General features: G+C 39.5%; 1 protein-coding gene across 1 annotated transcript in view; it reads left to right on the forward strand.

Annotated features, from left to right (window-relative positions):
- The first annotated feature begins 1258 nt into the window (after positions 1 to 1258).
- The window catches only part of LOC124290247 (neuronal acetylcholine receptor subunit alpha-5-like), a 52526-nt gene continuing 28520 nt past the window's right edge, over positions 1259 to 25264 (forward strand). The window contains 1 exon segment of the mRNA XM_046726958.1: positions 1259 to 1998. The gene's annotated coding sequence lies outside the window, so the exon portion shown is untranslated.

A 25264-nucleotide genomic window follows, 5' to 3' on the forward strand; every position in this document is an offset into this window, starting at 1 on the left:
CATGGGTATACCGATAGGGTACATGGGTATACTCGTAGCCTACATGGGTATACCGATAGCCTACATGGGTATACCGATAGGGTACATGGGTATACCGATAGCCTACATGGGTATACTGATAGCCTACATGGGTATACTGATAGCCTACATGGATATACCGAAAGGGTACATGGGTATACTCGTAGCCTACATGGGTATACCGATAGCATACATGGGTATACTGATAGCCTACATGGGTATACCGATAGTCTACATGGGTATACTAATAGCCTACATGGGTATACCGATAGGCTACATGCGTATAATGACAGCCTACATGGGTATACGGATAGCCAGGATTTGTCCTTCCAGCATTAGATATAGCGTTTCAAAGATTGTCCGAATATTTGGATACGTCGACATGTGGTCCCAAGGGAACCAAACTCAGGCAATACCGTACCTACACTGGTAGAATTACACCCCGTCAACAAGACATCTAAAGCTCTGATTTCATGAAGTGACCGGGATTATACGTAAGTTCCGAACGTTGGTTTTAACGGTACGACCTTAGTGTACATACAGCGGGGATAGTCAATCAGAATGTTTCCTTGCCCACTCTAGCGGACGGGTCGCTATTGACTTCCACCTGGTTCATGTCGCTTGTTACATGCATTATCAATAATACCACTCAGCCACTACCGCGACTCCTTGAAAAGAACGTGTGTTGCTTCTTTGTAGAAAAACAGCGTTCGTGTCGTCATCTCCTGTGCCTCTTCCTCTGCAAGTGAGAGCGTGATCAATTCCAGGGACAAAGTCAGAAAGAAAAAGCATCCATCATGACGCTGACGTTAATAGAGGAATCAATACCAGCCCTTCATCGTAACAGCCGCTATTTATATTTACGGGATTTCACGTCGACCTGACAAAATGGGGTCTCAATACAGGCGTCCCAACATGCATTGTCCTTCCTCTTCATAAAAACACTCCCGGGCCCAATAGACGAAATGATGGGCAATATTGCAATGATGAGTAAAGATATAGCAGCTTTTGCCTCTCGTAAACGACATATTACTTTACGGGAATTGACATTTAAAGTGATAAAGTAAGTTGCAGAGGACACGGAAAAAATGAGTTTCTTATTTCTTAGTAATTGTTTTAATAAGCTCAAATCAATGTGTTTGCCATGTTCTATACACACAGTGACAGAGGGCATGCTGTCACATCGATCATGTTCTAGCTAAATTGCTTTGCGACCATCGAGAATTAGGATCGCAAATGTCTACTGTCCTGGTTTGATATGGATTAAATTGCTCGCCGCCTCCTTGCAACCATTGGCTGTCGATGGCAATCACCAAATGGAGGAAGACTATTTCAAATCCATTGCCATTTACTCGCGGGTAATTCGCTAAGTTGTTCGCTTTTGAATGGCAAATTACCTTACAGAAGCCATGCAAAGTGGGTGTGTTCTCGTGTCGCTTGAGCTGAGCAAAGGTTTTATAGCGATAACTGGCAACCCCAATGTATGAATATGGAGCGATCAGAGCTTCATGAATGCTAGTGTAAACACGACAGGATTGTACTTGGGTGCTGTAACTTGCCATATAACGTGATCCGCACGAACTACTTGTTGAAAAGCACGCTTATATAGAGGCCTCGTGTATGTATCAACAGTCACAGCGTGGATATACGACAATCGCCACAAACACATTGTAAATAGCGGCGGTTTCTTTTGAAGGTTCTAAGCAATAGTAGTTTGGTTGACTAATCTTTACACAGGAATCACTACCCATCATTCGGATGCCCTTTGAGTGTATAAAGCTATGGCCATATAGATGGTTGACCTGTGTATGAAAGACACAGTCTGGCAACGTTTGACATCACTCTTTGGAGCAAGTGCAGGGTGCATAGGAAATATGGCGGCAACAAGGTTCCATATGTAGAAGCTTGTGTCTGCAGTCTTCCTCCAGGAGCTGGATATTGAAACAACATCACAGTGCCAGGGACGTCTACCTTGTTAATGTAAGTAGAAGTAATTGTACGATCTAAGACTCAATTGTCCCTATAGCCATGTAATTGTAAGATGCAGTATCGTTGTAATTGTAAACCAAATGTAATAAATATAATGCCATATTAAATGAAATTTAACGATCAGTTATAAAGGTATATAATATACATAGACACAATGAAATGTATTGCTCTAAAAATATCTATTATTGTAATTTTTATTTTGTAAAATGGCCTTCTTGGCTTGTATAAGTAACGACTCAAGGACACGTATTCAAGTCGACTGGATAAGATATCCCATTTCCAAACGCTGGCAATAACAGAATTTAAAAAATGACTAAGTAGCTTTACAGTTCGTTTTCCCTTTAGCTGTATGTTTTGTAGTATTACATGTGAAAATACCGTCATACCAGTGCCCACCAGCCGGTTCTCGCTGTGCCACACAAGCGTATGTATTGTCATACCTGATACCTACAAACCGGCGCTCAGTGTGTTACACATGAGTATTCATTGTCATACCCGGTACCCACCAGCCGTGCTCCTTGTGTTACACGGGTTTATGTATTGCCATACCCGCTACCCCCAGCCGTGCTCCTTGTGTTACACGGGTTTATGTATAGCCATACCCGGTACCCACCAGCCGTGCTCCTTGTGTTACACGGGTTTATGTATTGCCATACTCGATACCAACCAACCACTACTCACTAGTTACACAATTGTCATTGTCATACCCGGTATCTGACAAAAAGTGCTTGCAGTGTGTAGATTTATTCCGGTATCCGCCAACTGGCGCTCGTTGTTTTGATTCCGATTGTGTGTAAAGGCATTACCAGGAACCTATCACATTGTATTGGTTGATACAAGCTGTATTCCAAGAGTAATATGCTGCGTTAACGAGCGGATTACCGGTAGTGAAAGGGAACAACGGATGCCTCTGGGCATCTTCCGATTTCGAGTAACTTTGTAAATGCGAATATTATCAGTTATTGCGAAGTCATTAGTATTTTTTTCAGTTTTGTTGGCGTTGATTGAAAGGATTTTAATTTACGGCTGACAACGCAGTTACATAAAATAATAAATAAATATCTGAGCCGCAGTATCAATATGAATTAGGCCATATCATGTAAAAATCAATAGGACTGTTGCAGAACACTTGTCATAGCTAAAAGTACATGCAATAAATTATAGAAGTACAAATGAACGTTAACAACGCTAAATGTGATTCAATTTACTGAAGGTACACGATGTATTTGTGGAAGAGAGGAAATATTGCAGCTTTAGAGTACTGATTATGAATCAATATTTTCCTGTAATGAAAGTCGATCATATACATTTGCATGGCTAATATGACGTCTAAACATTTTAGGATTGCAAATACATCTAATATAAAACCGATAAATCCCCACCAGTATACAGGCAAGGTGTACTGATTTTGCAGGTTCTATTGATGTTGCCATTTTGAAATGAATGGAAGACTGTTTAGTCGGACACTGCACAAAACATGTTTACAGAAGTAAGACATTTGGAAAGAGACAACAGTCACTGAAATAGATGTTCAAGCATCGGATTTATTTTCACTTTATCTGCATTTCACCCGATCCTTGTGAATCTGTAACTGACATGATTGAACGGAAGAGAAGTTCTGACAATTTTAGATGTAATCTATGTGTATTCCAGTCTGTTTGTTGAACACATGGATGTCTGCATAACCTCAGTTCTGTTCTCTCTTCCTGACTCAACTACTTCTGTACAAAGTGTCGCTATATCACTATGTGGGTGATGGCCTGATCTATGCATGAAGTATCCTTATATCACCCTGTGTGAAAGGCCTGATCGCTATATAACGCATCCCTATATCTGTTTGTGATGGCCTGATCTTCATATAACGCATCCCTATATCTCAGTGTGAAAGGCCTGATCTCCATATAACGTATCCCTATATCTGTGTGTGATGGCCTGATCTTCATATAACGCATCCCTATATCTCAGTGTGAAAGGCCTGATCTCCATATAACGTATCCCTATATCTGTGTGTGATGACCTGATCTCCATATAACGTATCCCTGTATCACCATGTGTGAAAGGTGTGATCTCCATATAACGTGTCCCTATATCACTCTGTGTAAAAGGTCATATTTCTTTATAATGTATCCCTATAACACTCTCTGTATGAAAGGCCTGATCTCCGCATAAGGTATCCTTATATCACTCTGTGTGAAAGGCCTGATCTGCATATAACATATCCCTATCTCACTCTTTGTAAAAGGCCTGTCTCATATAACATATTCCCATACCACCCTGTATGAAAGGCCTGATCTCCATATAACGTATCCCTATATCACCCTGTGTGAAAGACCTGATCTCCGTATAACGTGTCCCTATATCTGTGTGTGATGACCTGATCTCCATATAACGTATCCCTATATCACCCTGTGTGAAAGACCTGATCTCCGTATAATATATCCCTATATCACCCTGTGTGAAAGGCCTGATCTCCATATAACGTATCCCTATATCACCCTGTGTGATGGCCTGATCTCCACATAACGTATCCCTCTATCACCATGTGTGAAAGACCTGATCTCCATATAACGTATCCTTATATCACCCTGTGTAAAAGACCTGATCTCCATATAACGTATCCTTATATCACCCTTTGTGATGGCCTGATCTCCATATAACGTATCGCTCTATCACCCTGTGTGAAAGACCTGATCTCCGTATAACGTGTCCCTATATCTGTGTGTGATGACCTGATCTCCATATAACGTATCGCTCTATCACCCTGTGTGAAAGACCTGATCTCCGTATAACGTGTCCCTATATCACCCTGTGTGAAAGACCTGATCTCCATATAACATATCCCTATATCACCCTGTGTGATGGCCTGATCTCCATATAACGTATCCCTGTATCACTCTGTGTGATGGCCTGATCTCCATATAACGTATCCTTATATCACCCTGTGTGAAAGACCTGATCTCCATATAACGTATCCTTATATCACCCTGTGTGATGGCCTGATCTCCATATAACGTATCCCTGTATCACCCTGTGTGAAAGACCTGATCTCCGTATAACGTGTCCCTATATCTGTGTGTGATGACCTGATCTCCATATAACGTATCCCTATATCACCCTGTGTGAAAGACCTGATCTCCATATAACATATCCCTATATCACCCTGTGTGATGGCTTGATCTCCATATAACGTGTCCCTATATCACCCTGTGTGAAAGACCTGATCTCCATATAACGTATCCTTATATCACCCTGTGTGAAAGACCTGATCTCCATATAACGTATCCTTATATGACCCTGTGAGATGGCCTGATCTCCATATAACGTATCCCTATATCACCCTGTGTGAAAGACCTGATCTCCGTATAACGTATCCCTATATCTGTGTGTGATGACCTGATCTCCATATAACGTATCCCTATATCACCCTGTGTGATGGCCTGATCTCCATATAACGTATCCCTATATCACCCTGTGTGAAAGACCTGATCTCCGTATAACGTGTCCCTATATCTGTGTGTGATGACCTGATCTCCATTTAACATATCCCTATATCACCCTGTGTGAAAGACCTGATCTCCATATAACATATCCTTATATCACCCTGTGTGAAAGGCCTGATCTCCATATAACGTATCCCTATATCTGTGTGTGATGACCTGATCTCCATATAACATATCCCTATATCACCCTCTGTGAAAGGCCTGATCTCCATATAACGTATCCCTATATCTGTGTGTGATGACCTGATCTCCATATAACATATCCTTATATCACCCTGTGTGAAAGGCCTGATCTCCGTATAACGTGTCCCTATATCTGTGTGTGATGACCTGATCTCCATATAACATATCCCTATATCACCCTGTGTGAAAGACCTGATCTCCATATAACATATCCCTATATCACCCTGTGTGAAAGACCTGATCTCCATATAAAGTATCCTTATATCACCCTGTGTGAAAGGCCTGATCTCCATATAACGTATCCTTATATCACCCTGTGTGATGGCCTGATCTCCATATAACGTATCCCTATATCACCCTGTGTGATGGCCTGATCTCCATATAACGTATCCTTATATCACCCTGTGTGATGGCCTGATCTCCATATAACGTATCCCTATATCACCCTGTGTGATGGCCTGATCTCCATATAACGTATCCCTATATCTGTGTGTGTGATGGCCTGATCTCCATATAACGTATCCTTATATCACCCTGTGTGAAAGACCTGATCTCCATATAACATATCTCTATATCACCCTGTGTGAAAGGCCTGATCTCCATATAACGTATCCTTATATCACCCTGTGTGATGGCCTGATCTCCACATAACGTATCCGTATATCACCATGTGTGATGGCCTGATCTCCATATAACGTATCCCTATATCACCCTGTGTGAAAGGGCTGATCGCCGCATAAAATATCCTTATATCACTCCCTGTGTGAAAGGTCTGATCTCCGAATAACAAATGCTTATATCTAACGCTACAACAGTAATCAAATATAGGACAAATATGCAATGTGTAAAAAGTTTCTCGTATAAGTATACTTACTTGCAATCAATTTCACAAGGCATTTTTATCTGAAATGGACGAAACGTCTTTTTATTAGAAAACATTGTCCAGGTCACAGAACACTGACGTTTATTTCAACGATTCTCCCTTCCTATTCGTATTTTCTATAAACGATGCACTAGGTGTCGTGAAATGTGAATGAATTCTCGTTGTTTTGGAAATACAAAGCCGTTTCTTCCACGATTTGGCTTTTAAACTGAGATTCTTAGTTTTACTGTTTCAGTAGGGTGTTAGATTGACAGACATGAAGCTATTAGACTACACGTCATTTCGAGTTTTCGCAGTGATTAAAAACACATACTAGAATGTGCTGTCGTACGCGTTTAATTGAAGTAGTTTACTGTTTAAGCGCGTATAAAAGCCGCCTAACCCCCCAAATTAAAGATATCTTTGAGGCTAGTGTAAACGGTAGATAATTGGTTTGAAATCGACCCTCTTCTAATAAGAGCTTCTTGATTGAAAATGTAAACAATATATCAAATTTCGTGTTCGCTTTCCTGAGTGTTAAAGCCGAATGAGAGCAGGTACTACAGGTTGTACGGATATGGAGAGGTCGTCTTAGACGCTGGCAGTAAATACCGGGAAAGTGTGTTCCCAAGTCCTTTCAGTATGCGTTGAGTGTGGTTTGGAATTACCATTGGGCCGTGGTTCCCCTACCGTGATATTGCTCTGAAATTGCTAAAAGCGTAACCATATTCAAATTATATTTTCTTTCCATGACAAGGTATGTTGAATTGGAAGGAACGTTATGCATGTGAAGCCATTGAAGTCGTATATATTTGAGTGTCTGTTTTCAAACCACTTTATACTTTAGGCCGGAGGGTACTGAATGAAAATCTGTTCCAAGTGGCAAGGGTCTACCACCAGCATCCATTGGACGTTCATTAATATTGAACTCACATGCCTTGATACAACTGAAATACTGTTTAAAGTGGCGCAAAATTCAGTTACCCACTCAAGCAGGATGTCCAAGGTCAAATCGTCCTCAATGTTCAGGAAATACAAAGCCGTTAAAATATAAGGTCAACAAACAATTAACATTCGCTCACGGCATTTCATGCATGGCACCAGTTTCAGCTGACGAGAAACTATCTTATTGCTCGTTATGGCCAATTCCAACCATAAAAAAACAAACATGAACACCCGTTCATGTGTCAGAAAGAAGGTAAATACAAATAAAGGCCGAGAAGAACCCGAAAATAGCTGACCTTTAGTAAATCCGCCAGACTGATTTCACATTATTTAGCCATTGTACGATGGGCGTACACGATTCAGTAACGCGAATGCCAAGGTTAGCGTGAATACAAGCTTGTAAACCTCATGCCACTGACCAATTAGACGATCAAGTTACTGTGTGGAAATATTCCTTCCGTTTGCCTACTCGGGGAAAAAACAAACCCGCACGTCTCTGTTTTAAGCATGGTCAATAGGATTTAGGTGATGATGCCTCGCAGGTCAGTGCATGTTGATAACATGTCTCGACGTTGACAGGCGTACTCTTGGTCATGCATGAAGATGGACCGCCATGCTTGACGGAGGAACAACAGCATTTGTAAAGACCTCGTGTCATGGCATCAAGTATGAAGACAACAAGCTGTCGCCCCATCAATCCGTAACCTCTAACTGATGGGCAATAGGGTACTATTGAAGTCTGGACTCGTCTGATAAAGGACACTCCAGGTGCGATACTGACGCTCCCAAACATGTTAATAGCGAACATACATTTAAATGCGTTGTGTTAACATCCAATTGTCTATCCCAAAACGTTGAAAAGATCAGTCTGATGAGGGTGAGAGGAACCATGTAACTAGTTGTTCGCACTTGTCATTCTCTGACGATCCATGTCATATTGTCTTATATTGGTTGTTTGGTTCATATCCCTACGCTGTTAGTATTAACCGCGTCATTGCAATGTCCCGCGTGGCAGTGGCACCAACCTTCTGTTGTTTGTATGCATGTGTTTGTGTGAATACCATATCTGTGAATTTAATTCATTGCCCATGCAACATCCGATAGAAATATCCTCGCATAGTTGTAATGTATCGCAGACTCGCCCTGACGAATTGGACGACAGGCTAAACCTATAAAACAGTAAGGGAGAACAACACAATCATGATACTGCTCTTTAAAATTGTCACATTGTACGTACCTTGCGTATTAATAGCCTGGCCATGATTAAGGCACCACGTTTAGATAGCAAGGTACTTTGCCAAACGCATGCATGTCAAATAGATGCAAGGATCATTAAAAGCTATTTGATTAGAATTAAAAGAAGAAAGACACAAATAAACAAAATTATGTACATACAGGCATATTTGATTTAATGGCAAATTACACTTCATACACACAGCAATTGTTTGTCAGTGATGCTCGACTTTGTTTCATTCTTACACGGAGACAATACATTCCTAATTTCCTTGTCATGGTTCAAGTACATATATAGTATTCATCAAAGGGTACATCGACATCTGTAAATCCAACGATTCCTAAGCTACTTCTTCAGAAAGTTTTCTCTCCATGTTAAATCGATTGCCAACGATAAAAGATGCAGGTGGTTCGTGTTGTTTTCACAGGCAGTACATAAATAATTCTGTTCCTTTACTTTCGTTAATCACACATTGGAAAACAAACACAAGCAGTGTTTCTTCCAAATTAGGTACAAACAATTCTCAGACTAGGTGATGAATATACATCGTACATTTACATTGGCAACATATGATTTAGTCATTTTGGTTTGAAAGGTATACGCGAGCATTCTCATTTATGATCTATAGGCTTGAATTCTTGTTTTAATGTATGAAATGCATTGGAATAGGAATATCAATTAATATAATGTTAAGTGATTGTTTTCACTCATTGCCTCGAAACGACCAGTTTGATATTCTTTAGCGTGTTTTACCGAATTCTCGGAATCTTTTATATTTCATAATTTAAGCAACACTAGTTTAATTGACAATTAATAGACAATAGACTGTAATTGCGTGTTGATCTGTCTTTATTAAAATAGGGTATTTGTTTTGATAAAGTTGTGTCTGGGTGCATGGATGTAGGGCCAACAACGTTGACTATGGCAGGGCGGTCTGAGTTGGCACGTTGATATATAAATCAACACGGGGAAACTATCGAGTGTACGCTGGAGGGCCATACAATAGATGTTATTTCCACGGAAATATATTTCAACGAGGAGAATCTTTGTAACGTGTACTTATATCTTCGTTACATGTGCCATTAGCGCACTAAGAGACTTAACATGTTCACCTCTCGACATACCAGGGCATTAAGTCCGTACTCTCCCACACATCCAGCGAATGTCAGGCAGGTCACCTGTATCCTAATGGATACCGAAACTAATCTTATCGCGGTTACAAAAATAAAGTACATTGTTGCAATCAAAATACACACATACAATGTGTTATTTAGACGTCCGTATACATGTATGTTACTGCCATCACTGGGACACGTGTTATAGTCATCAATGTGTAAACATAAGCACGTGTTATTGTAATTAAAGGATACACGTGGACGTGTGAATCAAATATACAGACAGAGCATGCTGTTGTCATCTAAGCATGCCCGAAGACCAGTGTTATTGTGATAAAGGATGAGTATACACATTGGGTGTTTTTGTGTATTGAAGTATACAAAACTATGCTTGGTTTAAGCATCAATTTAGTTAGTTTTATAACACACGCGTGCATGTGCGATTGAATATGGTTACATAAATGCATTATCCGTGTGAGTACCATATGCGCATGAACACGGAACTAAGACAGTGTACGTGTGGCCTTGTGTATTTTTCAATTCACACACACACACGCGCACAGAGACTATAACGCGTCGATATTCAAACTGAATCAATAACCAGGAAATTAAACATGAAACCAACATATAAACAAAGACGCGTTAGAACTAAACAATTGTTTAAAGAATTAACGAGGTGTAAATAAATACAAATCATTGTAAAGCTATTTCAATGGCAGTACAAGATAGAGTGGCGGTGTGTTCAAAATATTAAGGGCAGTGGAAAATTCAATGACAGTGATGATAATATGCACTAAATAGCAACGGTGGTTAAGTTTCCAAAATTGCCCTAGGGTGAAAATCCAGGTTGAAAAACGATCCTCACACAACCATTTGTCTTAATGTACTCTGAGGTCCAACATTCAAAGGCCTGTCCTTCACATGCCTGGAGCAGCTTCTAGATGTTTTAAACTAAGCTGGATTAATCTAAATTGTCATGGAATCTGTATTCTTGATTCTCAGTCTATATACTGGGAGCAGCATCGCACCTCTGCTTCGTACTGATTCCCAACAGAAACAATGCAATAAAACTTCATCACTGATTGCACATTAGAGGGCAATTTGAAAACATACTGACATACACATAAATGTACGTACGTACGTACGTACGGACACACACACACACACACACACACACACACACACACACACACACACACACACACACACACACGCACGCGCGCGCACGCGCACACACACACACACACACACACACACACACACACACACACACACACACACACACACACATTTCACAGCAATACCTCTCTCCTCAGGAGCCAAGTGCTTCATTCCCCTACCCACATGTTTGAACTACACTATTTACACTTTGCTAAGGATCAAATCATTGATTCAACAGAAAACTATGAATCGTCTAATTGGGTTTAAATAGCTAAGTTTATTGTAAGTATGGATCCTAGGGTTCAGTATGTCATTTCATCTTGTCGATCCCATACCTGCTGTTGACAGGTGTTGTGTACTTGTAAATGACTCGTTCCGTGATTTGCAAAATGGTTGATTGGTGCCATGAAAACCATTTTTATGGTTACTCATGTATCAAGTGCATACGGTTAGATTAAAGTGGCTGTTTGCCTAAATAAAAGAAGGGTTACTATATTATTATTTATCCAGTTTTAAATGGATACAATTTCAAATTATAAATCTATGTTTAAGTAAAATTGGGAATTTTCGTGATCCATAGCAAAGTGTGAGTAGAATATAACAGTGATCCTCTTAAAATGGTTCAAGGGTTTCGAACTGACTGCTTTCGTGTAGGCATGGGCACATGATGCCACGAACTGCCTGTCAAGTATGCACTTGATAACTGGTTTTGACCAAACTACAAACGTTATGAAAACGTTACTATACTGAGTACAGTCGCCAAAATACTGCCATATCCAAAATACATCTTTGATACCGTCATCAAATACTCCATCGAAAGACGTGTTTTGTTTGTTTCCAGCATGGATATATACTTTCCTTTGCCCGGCAGTTTATTATCCTCAGACAGATTCATGTCGATGTACTCCACTATATGTAATGATTCAAGTCATGCCGTCTCTGATTTGAAGTCAAAAGCTGAATTGCTGTGTTTGAAGCCAGTTAATGATAGACATCTTGCGTGAGGTGTGCGTAATATAGCACCACTGGTTAATACATGAACTTCACAAGTAATAGCAAACTTTTCAATGTCCATATGGAAATGATCTTTCCTTTGCTGATCGGAAGAGCGCTCAATAACAATGTTTCTCTGGTATGTCGCCTAGTTAATTGATTCATGACCTGCCATCTCAAACAATGCGCGTAAATAGAGCAGCAGTTTTTAATCGATTGTGATATATGTTAGCTGGTACTCAATTAAAATCAATATTCAGGGATCAGTTCATGGAAGTCAATCTCAAAATATAGTTTCCAGTGTCAATTGTATATATCAAAACTGTATGTTCAAATGAATATATGGCAGGGACACTGTACCATGTCCGCAATATGTCCACTTGAATACTGAGTCATGTCTGCACCATGTTGCTCGGGACACAGAGCCGTGTCCCTTCTGTGTTGGCAAGGGAACATTGCCTGCACTGTCCTGTCAAGGAAACAGTACCATCTTGTTAGTTTTATAGGGTCACTGCACCTTGTCTGCTCCATGTTGCCTGAAAAAGAGTTCCCCATATGATATACTGCGGCAGGCAAATAGTAGCTCGTCCACTCTTTGTTGGGAAGTAGGGCCTGGTCCTGTGTTGACAGCGCAAATGTACGTTCCACAGATATGTTTTGACAAAATCTCTCCACCTTGTCTGATATATATACATGTTGGCACCAATCCTGTACTGTATACGGGTACGGTTTGCCATATGTTAATGTAAACAATGGTATCTCTTCAGCTGTATGTCGACAGAATAGTGTTCTTCAGTGATAGGAGACTGTTCTTGTACGTATGAGGGTAATAGTGTACCTGCTGTTTTGTGAATGAGGGTAGCAGTGATGTCAAACAGTTCATATCGATTACAAGATGACAGTCATACCGAACTGTTCTTGTCGATTGCAAGGTGTAACTATAGGTATGCCAGAAATAGTAAAGCCTATCACTCCGGTTGAGTGGTCACTTTGATTTCATGACTGACTGACTGAGTTTGGTTTTACGCCGCTTTAAGCAATATTCCAGCCAGACACCAGAAATGAGCTTGACACATTGTACCCATGTAGGGATTCGAACCCGGGCCTTCGGCGTGACGAGCCAACGCTTTAACCAGTAGCCTACCCCACCGCCCTTGATTTCATGAAGCTGGTTCCCTGTTGAAAGATGTTGTTTATATACATGCAATATTTCACTCATATATATGTTCAAGTACAGCTAGTGGTTTGTGGAGTTAATGCGCGCCTTGAGGAGAAATTCAGGTAAACTATACGCCAGCTTAGGGAGCATAACTAAGGAGAAAGTTTGCCACAGACGTTTTTTGCGACTAATGTTGAGATCAATGGTGGGCTGACACAGAAGTAAGAGGTATCAGCTACATGAGAACCTCTTAAACTCACAGGAGATACGCGGAGAGGTCACATGACATTGGCAGTAGACCAAGGCTCAACGTTACGACCGATGTAACTGGATGGACGGATCTGTATAGACTGAAAAGGAGGTAGATACCGAACATGATTAGCTTAATTTAATTACAGATAAGCGCTGACAGGTGCTCCATCACACTGTACTAGACTTTGGTTGGGGCTTGGACCTGATGATACCCTGACATGCATATACCTAGGATTATACATACATACATACATACATACATACATACATAGATACATACATACATACATACATACATACATACATACATACATACATACATACATACACATACACACATACACACATACACACACACATACATACATACATACATACATATACACACATACATACATACACACACACACATACATACATACATACATACATACACACATTCATGTTCACATTAATACACACAGATATACATACAACATTGACACATACATGTACATAGATACACACACATACAGGCATGCATATGCACATTAATACGTACATACATACTCATATATGCACACAAATACACACAGACATTCATATGCACATTACTACATACATACTTATATATGCACACAAATACACACAGACATTCATATACACTTTAATACGTACATACATACTTATATAGGCACACAGATACACACATACATTCATATACACATTAATACATGCAGACATACACATAGAAATCTATAAAGACAAATATAAAAAGAGAAATATACACACATACATGATAAATGTACGGACGGACAGGCAGTCAGTGTGTAAAATGTAAGCAGACTCATACCAACACATCCATATACAGTGGCAGGGGAATGCAGAAAGTGACACACTTGATTGCATTAAAACAATGAATCCAATTTTGAGTTTTCATCCTTTTTACTTATAAGTAATCGGTATAATGTTATCTTTAAGTTTAAGAAAGCTTGTCTCTGTCTCCATGCAGTCTACAACAATCGCACTACATTTTCCAATCAATCTTTACATAGTGTCCACATGAGAGAAACCAAGAATTTAAAGTCAACACAATCTCGTACGAAAGGGTACGATTTAGGGTGATAAAACTGCTTTAAACAGGCGTTGTCCAATGGAATAACGATATTTCCTCAAATCCCCCTTGGCACTCACATGTACATCCGTAGATACCTTTACGGAGTAATTATATTTTTCCCTTTTTCACCTCAGTATTAAGACGAAGTGAATAAATATGATATTGTATGGTATCCACGAGGTTTGAATGATAAGATCTGTGCCTCACTTTGACGGAATTTCGCATGATGGAATAGTATGGTAAGGATATTACATGATGTCATAGAAGTTTCAGCGCAAAATTGAGCAAATTTGTGTGATTGTGCCAGGTAATTAAAATAAGATGAGACCTTCGGAAAATGGACAAGCATAAGGAACGTACAGTGATCAGGCACTTGCAGAAACTGGATGTAACATAAAAAGCCAAGCATGAAATTATAATTCAACACAAGAGAAGGAAGCTCCATCCACTGTTATCCTAAGAAGATGGACAGCAGAGTTTACGCATGTCAGGAAGAGCCATCACGAAATCCCAATCTGAAAGTCTGAATGACGTCATTACAAATGACCCAGAGAATCCACGATATGGTGCTTACCGACCGAGAAAAAACGTTGCGTCATTTGAAAGACTTGAGTACATTCCATTATCACGGAAACTTCGGCAAAGAAGAAATGTGTCACCTCGCTTGGGTCCAAGTTTTCTGACATTTGGTGAAAGCCCATCGAGGCACAACATGTCGCGTTGTAGTCTATTTTGGTATAAAGCTAATCTAGAAAGGTTCTTGCAATGATTTTTGACTTTGGGTGAAGTTGGGTTTCATTACTTCTGGTTCAAGCATCAACAGAAATATTGAAACTTTAGACATAACCAGGAAGAAACCATACACTGGTAGTTCCGTTTGAATGGTTATGTCCTCCCTGTTTTGGGATACCGATGGTGTCATCATACTGAGCTATTGTCCAGAGTGCAAGGCAATGAACAGAGCACGAAAGACTGCACTTCTGAGACATTTGTGGGATCAAATTCAGACGTAAGCTGCAAAGAAGTATACTCTTTTCTGAGGACCAAACGTTTGTGCACAGATCTGTCAGTGCACTGACTGCTATCCAACAGTGTGAACTCATTCACAATGACATTGGAATGTACGTCGAAACGTTGCCTTTCACAGAATAAAGAAGTTGTATATCCATAAAATTATCATCATCCTTCATCACCTCAACTTGCCCATCAAAGAGGAAATGTGGAAGGAGGTTATGTTTAAAATTATATCAGGCTAATGGCTTCAGGGCAAGTATTTCTAAGTGTGGCTCCGAACTTATCAACCGACCCTCCTGCATCTGTAGATACAGTCACATGCTCCATAGTTTGTTTCAATGGTACTCTGCCATCTGTGAGCAAATACCATCCTTGAATTTGTTTTAACATGGATCACAACGTTTGCAGAATACTCAATTCAACTGACCATGAACTTTCACAGGTATATTTCTGAATATGACAAAACGTTCCCAAATAGAGAAAGGGAAGAATTAGATACCGTTTCTGTTGTCTTGAAACGTGAGTTAAATGTCAGCGGAGAGAACTTGAGTGTGCCTATAGTATTGTTTGAACTGCTTTTTTCCCCTTTGTCACGGAAGTAAGGGAAAAAAAGACCATACATCAGAATCACTGATTCTTAGAGTTTTCTTTTGTATACAGGTGGAGATTATCAGACTAGTTTTATGATAATTGGCTTGCAAGAACCATCAGCGTGTCTTAGTGTACGCGTGACTTGTGAAAAACTGCGTTTCCTGTCGTAACATTTCCTGAAAGTGAAAGCCTCAGAGAAGTAATCTCAGGCAGATGGCACACCAAGTGTACAGACGCTGCTAGTCGGCTCTAATATTGTTCTGTGTGACGATGAAATTGTACAGAGGTGTGTGTACATGATGTGTCGGTCGGTCATCGACCCGAGGATGTTGTTATCTCAAACTCAACCAGTTATCACATACATGTATGTATGCCCACTGTGCTAAGTCAGTGAGGAGTTGGGGTTAACGACGTTTGGACAATATTTCAGTTTGTTTTTACCTTGTGTAAGGTGCTGGCTTACCACTTTACCATCTGTGTACTACGAACTCTCAGCTTAGCATGCATGCGTGAATTAAACATTCATCTGGTCGTATATGGTCATTGAAAGCACAGAAGGTCATTGAAAACTGAGACTTCCATTGAAAACTGAGACTATCATTAAAAGATGAGAGATAGTTTGGTCGCTTCAATGGTAGGAGGAAAAGATGAACAGGTAAAATGGACGTGTTTTTTGTTGTTAAACAGTCTTCTGCAGCTGTAGCACTGAGTAACCCCTGAAGCTATATACTGGATCTCTGGTAATTGAGGATGTTTATTTTCTTGGAGATCAGAGGACAACATATAGGAAGCGCTCTCGCTTCAGTTTGACGGAGAAAGAAGCGACTTATGGTGTTGATGTATTGACTCAGGCAATGTAACTGTGTGTGTGTGTGTGTGTGTGTGTGGGGGGGGGGTAGTAATAAAATTATGCCGGATTTTCACTGAACTATTTACGGTTAAAAGAGAAAGACGACGATAACGCATAGCTGGTCCACCAGATTAGATATTGCAAAAGAGCTGTAGAATGACCCACGGGGTCAATTTTCCACCTCATAATTTGGGTCCATTTCCTAAATATAAACAGAAAATATACCCTCAGAAGAACATTTACCCATAGAGTAAGGTTACCCCAAAGGCAAATAAACACATGTAAACGAGCCTTGCCGTTAGGACACTCAGATGCGAAAAACATAATATTAACACACACACACACACACACACACACACACACACACACACACACACACACACACACACACACACACACACACACACACACAAAAACAAAACAACAACAACAACAACAAAAAAAAAACAACAACAAAAACAACAACAACAAACTGACAGCTGTATACGACATGCACGTATATTGAGTACTATGTGTGTATATACATGTTTGGAGGGTTGTACATTTAAATGTTAATGGAGTGAAGGCAGAATGTAATGACATACTAATTAGGTAGTGTTATCAGATACATAGTAGCATAAAGTGTGATATGCACATAGTGACCTACAAATAGGGTTATGTTATTGGATACATTACGGCATACCATGCGACATTCATTCAGTGACATAAAAGTTGGGATATATTATGAAATACATAGTAGCATAAAGTGTGACATTCACACAGTGACATACCCTTTCGGATATATTATCAGATACATAGTACATAAAGTGTGACATACACATATTGACATACAATTTGGGAGATGTTATTGGATACACAGTAGCATACACTGTGACATATACATAGTGACTGGCACAAATTGAGAGTGAGTGACCATCAACCCCTTAGGGCATTATCTGTCGCCTTCAGCGTGCAAATGGCATTTACAGCCTCTTGCTGGTGTTAGAAACTACTTGGGCTTAGATGCTTCTCTACTGATTTAATTCTGTCTTGCTACATTTTCAAAATGTCGTCATCCTCCATTTACTTGAGTGAAAACTGTTTTGACTCTTGGTTATCGATGAAATGTTGACGTGTGTCGAACTTCGACTTACAACACGTCGACATAACTCAATTTCACACAGGCACAAACATATACAATACATACAGACGTTGTTACTTGCACATAAAATCATAACATGAAAGAAAAGACGTATATCGACACATGCAAGCAATCACACGCACAAACACGCACACTCAAACATACAGACACACACACACTCCACGGTTCCTGGTACAGCTTACACACAATTTTAGGCATACACAATGCACATACTATCACGAATGTTCTCCAAACACACACAGACACACATACAGATACGCACTCCACAGCTCCTGGTGTCGCTTACACACTACTTTAGGCACACATTAAATACACACATACGTTATCACAGGTACACGTATGTTCACCACCCAGACACAAACACACACTCACACATACACACACACACACACACACACACACACACACACACACACACACACACACACACACACACACACACACACACACACACACACACACACACACACACACACACCACAGGTCCTGGTGGGGCTTACACACAATTATAGACATACATCAAATTACACACACACGTTATCACAGGTACAAGTATGTTCACCACACAGACACAGACACACGCGCGCGCACGCACGCACGCACGCACGCACACACACACACACACACACACACACACACTCTCTCTCTCTCTCTTTCCCTCTCTCTTTCTCTCTCTCTCTCTCTCTCTGACACTCGTTTGACGAAATACACCGGTTGGAATTTGCGCAACAGCTGACGTACACAGAGGTGTGTTCTGTTTCCTGCACACAGTAGCAGCACGCTACGCGTGTGCCCAGTGCCATGTATCGCGTGACATGGCTAGGCTGCTTCACACATGTTGACATATACAGAATATATCCAGGTCATACACATGGTGGCCTACATGCATATTGGAGAACACCGAACACAGTCGCGGCTCCAGATGGCACAAATTGACAAACAGCTGCACAGATCTAAGTAGCTATTATGCACAAAAGTTTGACGCGAGACTGTCAAACAAACCTTTGTTGAACACAGCTATCATTAAACATTATATCGTGCGTACCACATGATTACGCTCAAGTCTGAATCATACAAGGGACATTTAGAAGTTACGTTTAAGGAAAGGCCTTGCGTCAAATCGCTCTTATTTAAAATGTATATGGAGATATTTTCAAAACAGAGTAGACGTCATGCAATATACAGTGTGTATAAAAGTGATTTAATAATTTCAAAATGAATCGAAAATATCTGAAATAATATGCTTTTTACACGGGTAAATAGGTAGACAAGTTAGAGGCTGCGTGTATACATGGAAGGTTTTTGAGAACACGTAAGAGTTTTGTTAAATGAGATCATGATTATAGAGCGATTATTTGCAAGGTATAATCAGCAAATACACGGGATTACATACAGGACTCTATACAAATGGAATCACATATGATACAATACAAGTTTATATAAATAGAAATAATTAAAATACAGAGTCAGTATAAATGGGATTATAGGTATATATTCTCTCTCTCTATATGTTAAACTAGAATACTTGTCAATTCAATTACAATACACATACAATATACAGTCAATGTATAATGGATTACATACCATTTTAGGCTATATAGATCGAAACGGATAAATTATCTGCTGTCTACATAATTATTTAAATCCATATACCCATATACACATATGGATTTAATGCAACATGGGATCTGTTGAGTAGACGTCATGCCATATACATTGTGAATAAAAGTGATTACGTTTAGATTCTAGGCTTAGATAGACATTATGTAGACAAGGAATTGTGTATAATTGGCAGGTAAGGTTTCCCATGAACCGTGCAGCTGACTGGGGTCGGGGTATCCTACTGTGCCTTATCCCATGTACAGCGATACAGGCGGTCCACCTGTCAGATAATGTGTGCAGACATCAACATACCTAAAGCTAATCAAGTGAAACAGAAGCCAATTCGCTTCGTTAACTAAGTTTTTATCTTGCATACGCGTAGCTAATTTGACAGAGCCATCGCAGATACGTGCGTTATATGAATTGGCCGACGCTTTTAGCCTGCAGTTGATCATTACAGCGGGAAATCAGTGACCCTTTTCTGCGGAACACAAGGGTATATGTACTTTCAGTGAACGCCAACCATGTCATCCTCTCTCAAGTATAACACATACAAAACACACGTATAGAATACTCATGCAAAACACAAATATAAAATACATGTCATGCAAAACGCATTTTCTGAATTTCACATGCCTTTTGTATACCCACATATACGTTTTGATTGGCTGTAACAAATTTCAACAAACTGTCAAAATAGTTTTTATACACGAAAGAGATAGATAAATAAAGAGGGAGAGAGACAGAAGGAAGAAGTAGGCTAGAGAAATGCAATGGATGACAGTCATACATTATTTGGAGTGGTACATACATACAGCAGAGCTGCCTAAATATAGCTTCATCATCTGGTTACACCAAGAGGTATGTTATGAACAACGTTTTACACTAGCAATGTTTTTGTGTTCTTTTCGACCCATTCTGAAGTTATTGCAGTTGACTGCACATGCATGTCAGATATATATTTAAGGTTATGTTTCCTCACTGCACGTGGTTCTTATCCCTTTGTTTAAAGTCCATCCCTTTTTTAAAATTGCGCTTGCATTTTAAGCACATGGACCTTTCACCTGGCCAAGGGTTTGCTGATGTACACTTACTTTACGAGGTTGATAACCTGACACCTGTTCTGCTTTACGTAATACATAACGAGAAGGACTCACGACGAATACATCGTTTTATGTTTACAAATGTACGTCATGACCTATCAGGTTACTTGTAGATCCGGTTTTATTGTTTCTACAAAGGTCAGTCCGAAACTTTCGGCGACATATATGTTCTTGTACCGATTTTATATAAATATTTGATCCAAGCGGTTGTAAATGGGTAAAGGGGTTCTTCCTGCGTCTGTGGCGTATGGGTTTGTTTTGATCGGAATCTCGCTCAGAGCATGATGGACTTCATAACGTGAGTCGCGTAAGTGTCGGACATTTACACGTTTCTTACATCGTCGACCAGCATCGTAGATATGAATACAAACAACATTGGTATGCATCATGTTTTTAAAGTACACAAACTCACAAGTAATCACAAACATGCCTTGATAAAAAATCTTAAACATTAATTAATATGTTATTAGTATCTATTAGTCATCTTACTGTTGACACAACAGACCACATACACGAGAGTCTAATGTCGTCGAAATTCGCTCTGGAAGCAAAAGAAAGCCACTCTGTCATTTTTTATTTTTACCGCTGAACACTTGAATGACCAGACACAGTCGCGAAACAGAAACAATCTAGATAGATATTGTTTAGATTTCAATGTGGAAAACACTAGAATAGAGGCATTTAAATTGTGTACTTCTAAAACCGAAATACCATAACGACATCGACAGTTAGATTATTTTTGATATATTTCATTAACAGTGCGGTATGAGTGTCATCAACATGGTCCTGTTGTTCAAACCATTGTCAAACATGGGCACAATGTACTAACTAGGCCTGTTGATTATTTCCCAGGTCTTTCAATCCCGTCTCCTTATAAAGTCAGGTTCAAATTGAATGAGTCACTCAGCTGCACTACAGGTCACTTGGCCAACACAATCGGGAAACAGTCATACCAACTGCAAGAGTGAGACTGAAGAGTTGGTAGCATAACGCCCGAAATGTAGAAAATAATTGTGCATTACAATCTGTAATGAACACTGTTACTGCAACAAGGTTATCTGGGCCTATTCTCAAGGTGTCCTTGTGCTTCTTTTGAAGTCGCCGATGACACAGTCAAAATCTTGATTTACACAAATCCATTATAGAGCGGTACAATAAACACTGAATTTCTTCAGTGATCACTCTGGTTTCTCTTTTTCAAAACGTTAGAGACAAACAAAAAATCTCTGCCCATGCATCCAGGAAACAGAACAGTATTGATTCGTTGATAGCAATACTGGGGGTGAGAGTGACCGACTGTACGACCGAGATTCAAACAACGCTGCTTGACATTTCAAGAGGCACACAGATTGTTGAGCGTATAAACAACTGGAAACGCTAATATAAAGCAGTTAAACAATTCTCAAATTAAAGATCATAAAACGCTTGAATTAATAGGAACGCTAAATCAATGAGTATGCGTTTGAATATTAATCATTCCTAATATTCTGGTGGAAGTCGTTGTGGAAGCGGCTTCTGTTTTGTTTCTTGACAACCACAAATATTATGTCTTTCATATGGAGATATATATTTTACTGAAGCAGTAAATGTAACAACGCACTTGTTTTGGTAAATTACGTTTTCCATAATTTTATAGCTTCTTATATTGTACTTTACGACAACAGCGTAGAGATGTCACTTGTATGATGTCAAGAGTAAATGAATTTCAGTTGAACAATTTACTTGCCTTTGCGTGTGTTTGTCACATGTGTTGACGATGGGGCAGGATATGCTCACCTGTTTACGAACAAATGGTAGTTGAACTAGTTGAAAGCAGTTTATAAACACAAGCTTAAGATGTAGTAGGAATGATCACAGGGGACAATTCTTTTAGTAAAGATTTCTTGTTTTTATGGACATGTTTTTGTCGCTTTCGTTTCTTTTGTTTATGTCATACCTCCTGTGAACCCAGTATTTTCTGTATTTCTACTGTCCGGTACCTGCATATGAGGTCTCACCATATCGTCATCCATGTGAATGTGAGGGCAGATGTAATGATGAACGTCGCCCATGAGTGCCAGAGTTGAACTGCAAGCCCTCCTGTAAAATATCAGAAAGATTCCACTTGTACACGAGTGCTCCTTACGTCTGAGATAATAACAGACAGTGTCCTATCCGTCAATAAAATGTCTAGACATGGGGAAGAGAATGCCCATATCGTATAACATCAGCAATATGTGTATCGATGTTTCTAACTGCTCAGATCACTGGCACATACAGTGTTGGTTTTGTGTAGTATCTTACGCCTTGTGGTCTAACAGGTTTCTTAGCAGTTCCTGGATCCACATTTGGTATTTTCGAATCATTGGTTTATAAGGACTGCATCCGTTTGTGGTTTGAGCTCTTAGCCCCTAACGTCCTTTACGCCGTGTCATTGGTTTCCTTAGTCGGTTTATTAAAGTCTGGTGTTCCTTTGCTTCTGATTTCAAATGTCAGGCCTTCCTATCGTAGTCCATTACATCGCCGTATCTGATCAGGCTACATGCTACCACGACATCTTAGCGTGGTCCATGATATCACCTCGTCTAGCATTGTTAATCATATCAGGGTATATCTGAAGCAGCTTGGGCTTATAGAAAGTTAGATGATTTTCCCAGTATACATCCTCGTTGTTTTGATAGTCATTGACATCTTTGCTCAGCAATATGACTATGAAAACATAATGATGTCACAGTAGACACTTAATAATGTTGAGGTTTGATGTCATCTGTCAGTTGAGACTTAGCATATTCGAACACACTACCGGACGACGAGGATTGAGTGGAATCTCGTTACGTCCATCTACAGTGCTAAACACACGCGAATATGGCATTAAAATTACTGACGTTATAACATAAAAATCAGACAGTAGTACTTGTCTATAAATTCACAGATGAAGCTACTTGATGCCATTGTAAGTCTTATTGTAACATACGGTTCAGATATTTGAGATTTTGAAAACTTGTTTGAAAATGTCCACCTTTTATCGATTGCAGAAAACACCCCGTATACCTGCTGTATGTTGAAAATGAGAAAAAATGCTTAAAACTTACTGTATTCCTTAAAAAGACAATATAATCTGCAAAAAAGTTCAATGCAAAACCAACAAACAGTCCCTGTATCATGTAAACAGTTCTAAGTTATTTTGAAACAAAATACTGAGACATCATAAAATAAGTGTTCGTTTATATCAAGAAAACTCTCTTCCGAACAGGTAATTACATTTTGACATTTTACACAAAAGAATAACAAATGTCTTGTATTTGAAAAAATATAAAGAACTGCCATAAAGACCAGGGTGCCGTTGTACAAAGCGATCTTAGCGTTAAGGTGACCGTAACTCCCATACATTAACATTGTCTAAGGTAGCCTTAGCGCTAAGGTTATTTTGTACAACGGCACCCTGTACATCAATATATGGAGATCTGACAGAGACTCCTAATCTAAAGGTTATTTCTAAAAGGTATTAAAAACATACTATTCAAATAAATTCTATTACACAATTTTACCAATAAGAGTATTTCTAGTTTATTACAATTCAGACTTTCAAACCCCGATTACAAGCTGAGATTTGTCGGTGGCACCCTGTGTACCTCTAATAGTGGGGAATTGTGTTTTATGCAAATCCATTTATTTGTTAAAAATGTCAAATTACGGACCAAACACCCTAATCTTTTGTTTGTGAATGTTGATATAGATGAGATAGTTGCCGTATTACTGTCTGAAGGGACATTCTATCTCCAATATAATACATCTATTTTTGAAAGTGAAACAATACATTAAAAAGAAAGAAATACAGAAAAAGAAACTTGCTACAATTTCTCAAATAGCCCATACAATTAAGTAATATGTAATTCATATATTCATATTGCAATCCCTCATTATACCCGATTACCCTATGCCATTTAGTCTTGACTGAATAAAGTTCAGTTCTGTCTTGGTCTGTCATTCTCGTGAGTTTTCCCGAAGCTGCAAAATGCACAGCATAGGTCACATTAATGTGGCTTCACACGACATAAGTCGGTTTGCAATAAATGTAGGACAAATCTAGAAAACGACTGTGCCTTCCGTTTAAAACAATGGTTATTTTTTGTAAACGTGATTTTATCAACACCCAAGAACCTCTTCGCGCCCTCATCCATGACTGTGAAGAGAAGTAAAGCGTCAATGTTTTGTCTTTGAAATCAGGGAATTCCATGTATTTGTACTAGGCGAAACAATACAGGCAGCCCACAGTCTTTGCGAATGTCTCCAACACCATCCCCATTCTTGAAGGATGGCTGGCATAACAGATAGATTGTTCGTTAATAATATATATCGGGAGATGATACATCACAACACGCCTGGTGGGCATCTCGATGGTTATACGCTTCTGGGCAAAGATAATGTGTTGCATAATCTGTGTTTTCGTATTTTGATTTCAGGAAAAATCCATTTG

This window comes from Haliotis rubra, unplaced genomic scaffold, assembly GCF_003918875.1.
Source record: "Haliotis rubra isolate DU_JTF1 unplaced genomic scaffold, ASM391887v1 Scf46, whole genome shotgun sequence".
Lineage (NCBI taxonomy): Eukaryota > Metazoa > Mollusca > Gastropoda > Lepetellida > Haliotidae > Haliotis > Haliotis rubra.